The sequence below is a fragment of the Hibiscus syriacus genome, unplaced genomic scaffold (genome assembly GCF_006381635.1).
Source record: "Hibiscus syriacus cultivar Baekdansim isolate YM2019G1 unplaced genomic scaffold, ASM638163v2 tig00111774_pilon, whole genome shotgun sequence".
Lineage (NCBI taxonomy): Eukaryota > Viridiplantae > Streptophyta > Magnoliopsida > Malvales > Malvaceae > Hibiscus > Hibiscus syriacus.
Window position 1 is genome coordinate 1 of NW_024063175.1, and position 8,621 is coordinate 8,621.

Below are 8,621 nucleotides of genomic sequence, written 5' to 3' on the forward strand. Positions count from 1 at the left end.
TTTGCCTCTTCTATTTCTTTGTTGCAGGAATTTGAAGAGTTATTCCCAGAAGATATTCCTAGTGGATTGCCACCTGTTAGAGGGATCGAACATCAAATTGACTTCATACCAGGTGCATCCATTCCCAAACCGTCCAGCATATAGAAGTAACCCTGAAGAAACTAAGGAGCTTCAGAAACAAGTTGAAGAATTGATGGACAAAGGATACATACGAGAGAGTTTGAGTCCATGTGCTGTTCCGGTGTTACTTGTACCCAAAAAGGATGGTTCATGGAGAATGTGTGTAGACTGTCGTGCTATCAATCAAATTACCATCAAATACCGACATCCTATACCAAGACTTGATGATATGTTGGATGAATTGAGTGGAGCCACTATGTTCTCTAAAATTGATTTAAAAAGTGGATATCATCAAATCAGAATGCGAGAATGAGACGAGTGGAAGACCGCATTCAAAACAAAGAAAGGATTGTATGAATGGATGGTAATGCCTTTCGGATTAACAAACGCTCCAAGCACCTTCATGAGGTTAATGAATCATGTACTCAGACCATCATCGGTAAGTTTTGTGTGGTTTATTTTGATGATATTCTGATTTATAGTCTTGGAATCACATGTACAACACTTGAGGTATGTTCTTGAAACCCTTCAAAAGGAAAGCTTTATGCAAATATGAAGAAAGTGTCTTTTGCACTAACAGTATAACCTTCTTAGGCTTTATTGTAAGTTCACAGGGACTTGAAGTTGATCCTGAAAAGATCAAAGCCATTCAAGAGTGGCCTACGCCTACTTCAATTAGTCAAGTCCGAAGTTTTCATGGTCTTGCAAGTTTTTACAGAAGGTTTGTGCCTAATTTTAGTTCTATTGCCGCCCCCTTAACAGGGATCATTAAAAAGAATTCTATCTTTTCATGGGGCAAAGAACAAGAAGATGCCTTTAATGAAATGAAGGAATGTCTAACCAAGGCACCTTTACTTGCATTACCTAACTTTGATAAGACTTTTGAAGTGGAATGTGATGCTTCTGGAATCGGGATTGGGGCTGTTTTGACTCAAGAAGGACGACCCATTGCATTTTAGTGAAAAGTTGAATGGTGCTTTGCTAAACTATCCAACTTATGATAAAGAGATGTATTCTCTCATAAGGGCACTTGAAGTTTGGCAGCATTATCTTCTACCAAAGGAATTCGTCATACACACCATGAAGCCTTAAAACATATCAAGGGCCAACATAAGTTAAATAAGCGACATGCCAAATGGGTGGAGTTTTTGGAGTCACCCTTACGTCATTCATTACAAGAAAGGTAAAGAAAACATTGTAGCCGATGCTCTCTCGAAGGTATGTTCTCCTTAATGCTCTTGATTCAAAGTTAATTGGGTTTTCATATATTAAAGATTGCTATGCTACTGACCATGACTTTGAAGAGAAGTATAAGGCTTGTGAGAAAGGTGCATATGAAAAGTTTTATAGGCACGAAGGGTATCTATTTAAAGAAGGGCGTCTATGCATTCCTCAAGGATCCCTTAGACAAGTGCTTGTTCGAGAAGCACATGAGGGAGGTCTGGGTCATTTTGGAGTAAGTAAAACATTGGAGATTTTGAAACAACACTCTATTGGCCTAAGATGAAGAGACGTTGAAAGGGTATGTGAACGATGTGTCACTTGCAAAGGGAGAAATCAAAGGTTATGCCTCATGGACTTTACATGCCTCTACCTATTCCTCAAGCACCATGGGTTGACATATCAATGGATTTTGTAATGGGACTACCAAGGACCAAGATGGGGCGAGATTCAATTTTGTTGTTGTAGATCGTTTTTCCAAGATGGCACATTTCATACCATGCCACAAGACAGACGATGCAACACATGTGGCCAATTTGTTTTTCAAAGAAATTGTGAGATTACATGGCGTTCCAAGAACCATAGTTTTGATAGAGATGTCAAATTTCTTAGCCATTTTGGAGGACATTATGGAGTAAGATTGGGACCAAGTTGCTATTCTCTACAACGTGTCACCCTCAAACGATGGGCAAACCGAAGTGGTGAATCGAGTACTATCAACATTGTTGAGATCTATCATCAAAAAGAACATCAAAGCTTGGGAGGAATGCTTACCACACGTTGAATTTGCATATAATCGGGCAGTCCATTCAACAACTAAGATGTCACCATTTGAGGTAGTATATGGATTTAACCCCTTAACACCTTTAGATCTTCTTCCTTTGCCTCAGGAACAAATGATCAACAAAGATGGCAAGAGCAAGGCTGAGTTCGTTAAGAAACTTCATCAGCAAGTTCGAGACAATATAGAAAAACGGACAAGACAATATGAACAACAAGCAAATAAGGGACGTAAGCCACTAAAATTGGAAGAAGGTGATTGGGTATGGGTGCATTTCAGAAAAGAACGTTTCCCTTCCCAAAGGAAATCCAAATTATTACCAAGAGGAGATGGACCATTCCAAATCATTAAGAAGATCAATGATAATGCATACAAATTGGATCTACCTGGTGAATACAATGTAAGTGCAACTTTTAATATTCAGATCTTTCTCCATTTGAAGACAACGACGATTTGAGGACAAATCGCTCAAAAGAAGGGGAGGATGATGTAATCACAACTACACAAATAGATCCTGAAGTCATGCCCATTGGACCTATCACTCGTGCAAAGGCAAAACAATTCAGGGAAGTACTTTCTCATAAGTGCCTTAATGTTTTTAAATCTTTTAATGAGAAAGAACCATCAGATAATAGGTTGTTTAATATGTTACATATTGAATATTAAATAACCTATAGTCCACATTATTATATAATACATTGTATAAGTTCATTTACTTAGTTTTTTTCTTTATATTATGCATGTAGGCACATTCGGCCAATACTTGGGAGCTACATTGGAGCTAAATGGAGCATGCAAAAGCAAGGATACTTACATGGGAACGATCAGGGGAGCTTAAGGAGCAATTTGGTGAAAAGTTGTTTTGGGCCGTGAGCTCATAGCTGGATTGAGTTGAAGATTTGAGCTACAAGATGAATTTATTTCAACTGGGGAGTTGCACCATCATCATCACCACTTAGGACACTTCAAATATGTCCTAAGTCAAAATTTGTGAAATCGTACCTTTTCACGAATAGTTGCCATCTCAAGAGGTACCTTTTCACAAGGAGCTGCCCAAACGTTCATCATGTTACAAGTCATCTAAGGTCAGCTCACCACCAGCTTATTCACACCCGAAGTAGCTCAAACATGAAGGGTTACCTTTCTCAAACATTGTGACCTTTCATGAATGATGCTGCCCATGAAGATGCCTTTTCAACAAGGAACACATCGGTGAAGAGATCACGCCTATTGGATGCTTAAATCATCAAGAAACATGAGCTAGAGGCTCCATGCCTATTCGGCCACATCACATGCCATACACATGAGAGCCTTTTTGGCGCCAAGCATGAAGAGACACACCACCATTCGGCCAAAGGGAGAAAATGGCGCCAAGATGAACCAACATACATATTCGGCCAAGGGAGATGTCTTCCCATCCTTAGCCGAATCATTAAGGCCTTTCATGAAGAGTTAGCCGAACCATCACAAGCCCAAAGGACTTATTCATTTATCTCAAGCATTATGTATTTTCCTAGAGACATGTATCTAGCCGAAACAACTTGTAATCATTCGGCCAAGCCCTCTCATTTCCTATAAATAGAGTGGCTTGCCATCATTTGTAATCATCTCATCTCATATATAAAACATACTCTTGTGAGTTATTTCTCTTCAAAGTTCTTTGTGAACTTTATCGATTAAACAAGTGTAGTTCCTATTTGTGGCGTCATTCCTTCCATTTGATTCCTAAATTCCTAGATTGTTATCTAGTGGGTTGAAGACACGACCACCCCTCAAGCAAGTTTGTGAAGACCGGGATTGTGCTCCTTAGCACTATTTCATCTTTGGCGTGTTTGAGATACAACATCACCACCATTGCCATTTCATCATCAACATCATCCATCGCTTCCATCATTTCCGCAGCCATCTCTATCTTTTTATTTATTTCATTTCATTCTTATTATTTATTTTCATTACTTATATTATTACCCTTTATTAAGTCCATTATTAAACATATTTTCTTATCTTATTTTGCAGCCCAAACTTATAAATTCGAGGACATCAGTACTTGTCAATCCTAGATCGGGACACAATAAGGCTATCTACTCTTCTCACCAAAGTGTGTAGATTCACCCTACATCAAAGGGCGTGACTTATGAGGACATCACCATTCCAAGAGTCATCACCTTTCATGAATTAATGCAATTGTCTATGGAAAGGGGCATGAATTTTGGAATACAAAAGGACATCAACATTCAAAGCCAAATGTCTTCAATAGACATGAACTTTGAATCTACATCTTTCAGGAAGTATTTCTTAACTTTAATTCTGTTTGATCACATTCATACTAATGAAAGTTTTATTTCTTACCAGATCAAGAACTTACAAGGCATTCTTTCAAAAGATATGAATCTTTTTATAAAGGTACTTATCAAATGGAATGACTCAAGGAAAGGAAGATCTTTCGATTTGAGGACAAATCGATTAAAAGAAGGGGAGGATGATGTGATCCAATTCAGCATCATGATTATCATGGCTATTCCACCCTTACAAGGGAAGAAACTTTCTAACTTTACATACATATATGTTTATTTCATAATTATTTTCATACATATAATATCTATGGTTATTATAATAACTTAATCATTAATATATGAGATATAAGTTATTATATACTATAGTCCACATTATTATATAATACATTGTATAAGTTCATTTACTTAGTTTATTTCTTTATATTATGCGTGTAGGCACATTCGGCCAAGACTTGGGAGCTGCATTAGAGCTAAATGGAGCATGAAACAGCAAGGAAACTCACATAGGGATGCTTAAGAGATCATAAGGATTCATCGATGAAAAGTTGTTTTGAGGCTGCGAGCTCATAGCTGGATTGAGCTGAAGATTTGAGCTACAAGATGAACTCATTTCAGCTGGGGAGTTGCACCATCATCATCACCACTTAGGACACTTCAAATATGTCCTACATCAAAATTTGTGAAATCGTACCTTTTCGCGAATAGTTGCCATCTCAAGAGGTACCTTTTCACAAGAAGCTGCCCAAACGTTCATCATGTTACAAGTCATCTAAGGTCAGCTCACCACCAGCTCATTCACACCCGAAGTAGCTCAAACATGAAGGGTTACCTTTCTCAAACATTGTGACCTTTCATGAATGATGCTGCCCATGAAGATGCCTTTTCAACAAGGAACACATCGGTGAAGAGATCACGCCTATTGGATGCTTAAATCATCAAGAAACATGAGCTAGAGGCTCCATGCCTATTCGGCCACATCACATGCCATACACATGAGAGCCTTTTTTGGCGCCAAGCATGAAGAGACACACCACCATTCGGCCAAAGGGAGAAAATGGCGCCAAGATGAACCAACATACATATTCGGCCAAGGGAGATGTCTTCCCATCCTTAGCCGAATCATTAAGGCCTTTCATGAAGAGTTAGCCGAACCACAAGCCCAAAGGACTTATTCATTCATCTCAAGCATTATGTATTTTCCTAGAGACATGTATCTAGCCGAAACAACTTGTAATCATTCGGGCAAGCCCTCTCATTTCCTATAAATAGAGTGGCTTGCCATCATTTGTAATCATCTCATCTCATATATAAAATTACTCTTGTGAGTTATTTCTCTTCAAAGTTCTTTGTGAACTTTATCGATTAAACAAGTGTAGTTCCTATACTTGTAGCGTCATTCCTTCCATTTTGATTCCAAAATTCCTAGATTGATATCTAGTGGGTTGAAGACACTATCACCACCCCTCAAGCAAGTTTGTGAAGACCGGGATTGTGCTTCATAGCATAATTTCCTCTTTGGCGTGTTTGAGATACAACATCACCACCATTGCCATTTCATCATCAACATCATCCATCTCTTCCATCAATTCCGCAGCCATCTCTATCCTTTATTTATTTCATTTCATTCTTTATTTTCATTACTTATATTATTATCCCCTTTATTAAATTCCATTATTAATCATTATTTTCTTATCTTATTTTGCAGCCCAAACTTATAAATTCAAGGACATCAGTACTTGTCAATCCTAGATCGGGACACAATAAGGCTATCTACTCTCTTCTCACCAAAGTGTGTAGATTCGCCCTACATCAATTTCCATCACCATCTTTCCATCACCATAGTCCATCACCTTCACGCCAACTCCATCACCATTCCATTACCATCTTCATCTTTTCACAATTTTAATTATCCTTCAATCATTATCAAGGACCCATAAGAGAGAATTGAATAGGTAAAAGGCAAAAGAGAGGGTGAGATCAGAAGGGGGATCAGAAAAAGCCAAGAACATATCCCCGAGTGCAAACATGAGTGTGAGTGGAGTGACATTTTAATTTCTTTGGAGTGTTACTGTGAGGTTTGCAAGAGTGTTCTTGGTAAGGTCCTTTTACACATTTTCATTCTTTATTTCATTGATAATTTTTCATCTTTTCAATGAAGTATGAACAACAAAGAATGAATGCTTTTCACACTCATTGCCATGTAAATGGTAAAGTGTGTCTTGTACCTATTGACGGAGAAAGTTGTGCAAATCTTGCAAGCACATACATGGTCACGAAGTTGGGACTTACAACATTCAAACATCCCAGCCCATATGTTTTGCAAGGATTAAATGAAGATGAAGAGTTAGAAGTCACAAAGCAAGTTGTCATTCCGTTTTCAATTGGAAAATATCAAGATGAAGTTCTTTGTGATGTTGTACCAATGGATGTTGGACATATACTTTTGGGAAGACCATGACAATTCGACAGACGAACAATCCATGATGTGTTTACAAACAGATTTTCTATAACCCATAATGGCAAAAAAATCACTTCGACGCCACTTTCTCCTAGTCAAGTGAATGAAGACCAGCACCATTTGAAGAAAAGAATGGAATCATTCAAAAATGTTGAAAATAATGAGAATCAAAGAGTAGATGAAGAAAACGTTGGAGTTGAAAATGAGAAAGATGAATTTGGAGAAAATTATGAGAGTGAAGAACAAATTTTATCTAACCTTTCTTGTCCTATCCTTCCTTATGTATTGTAGAGCAATTTCAGAGACATATTTTCAAGGTGATGATTAAAGAATCATGGCTTTTGGAGGACTAAAAGATGTGACTTTTGAAGAACAAATAGTTGTTACTTTTGGTGGTCAATGAAACTTATCTCTTGATGTTTCAAAGATAATGTCATTTGAAGTTCCAAGAGAAACTTCACTTGAAATGCCAAGAGTTGTGTTCGTTGACATTCCAAGTTCATTGCCAATTATGAAAAGAATTCAGCAATAAACTCCCATTAAACATCCACCCTTGTTTGATATGTCCATTCATCTTGTAAATAGTTTTTCATTTACTTATTTTGATTCATTTTGCAGCAATTCAATTCATGTCTGTGGCATTATCTTATCAATTTATGATGACAAGGATGATTCAAAAGACACAATTTGTCAAGGAAAAGAGACAAGAGACGTGAATCATAAAGGCTTAATGGACGTGACCCTTCAAGAGCATAAAATTATGAATTTTCATGATCCAATGGACATGACTTTTGGGATGCCAAGGGACATGATCATTCAAAGCAACATGTCTTCAACATACATGATTTTTAACCAACCATCAAACACCAACATGAAGTACAATTTTCCTTTACTTGTATTCAATCGTGTCTTTACTTATGAGAGTTATCTTTCTTTTCAGGTCATGTACATTCAAAGCACTTATTCAAAGGACATGACTTATGAAAAGAATCTTTTCATAAAGATCCCTGTTGCATCTATCGGATGGTGATGCAAGCACGTTTTCACCTACAAAGGGAGTACTCCTGAACATCTTTATATTGAATTTACTCTGTATTAGTTATATACTATATGCATTTATAATACATTTCATGTTAAGAATTCTTGTTATGTAGTTAAAGAATAATTATCATGAACACAACATGCACATTAATATTTAAGCATGTTAGGATAGTCTTATAATCATATTAAATATGATTATCTTATATACATCAAGGCAGCATCATTATAATTCATTTCATTAGTTCATATGCATTCATATTAGCTTTTAACCTTCATGCATTATCTTACACATATTATGAGATGATATAATTAGCTCATTACCTTCAAACATAACTCACATTACCATATTCTTACATGGAGCAAGGTATTTATCTCATAACAGCCCAATATCATGGACTTACCTTGTTTCCTTGCACATATATGTACATTGGAGTATGATACAAGATGAGGTAGCTTGGTGGATGATTTGGACGTCATATGCAGCTCACAAAGTACAAGGCAGCTCATGGAACACTAAGGAAATCTCAATTCAGCTGGAGGAGCTTAAGGCTAGCTAAACTCAGCTAGTTGGACTATTTGGAGCTGAGTTGCCAAAAGTGATGACAAAGGTAGCTGAATGTAGCTGAACATGTTGTTATGGAGCTCATATGATGTAAGGTATTTGTACATTAACAAATTGATTGTGGGTCTAGGAATGATGCAAACA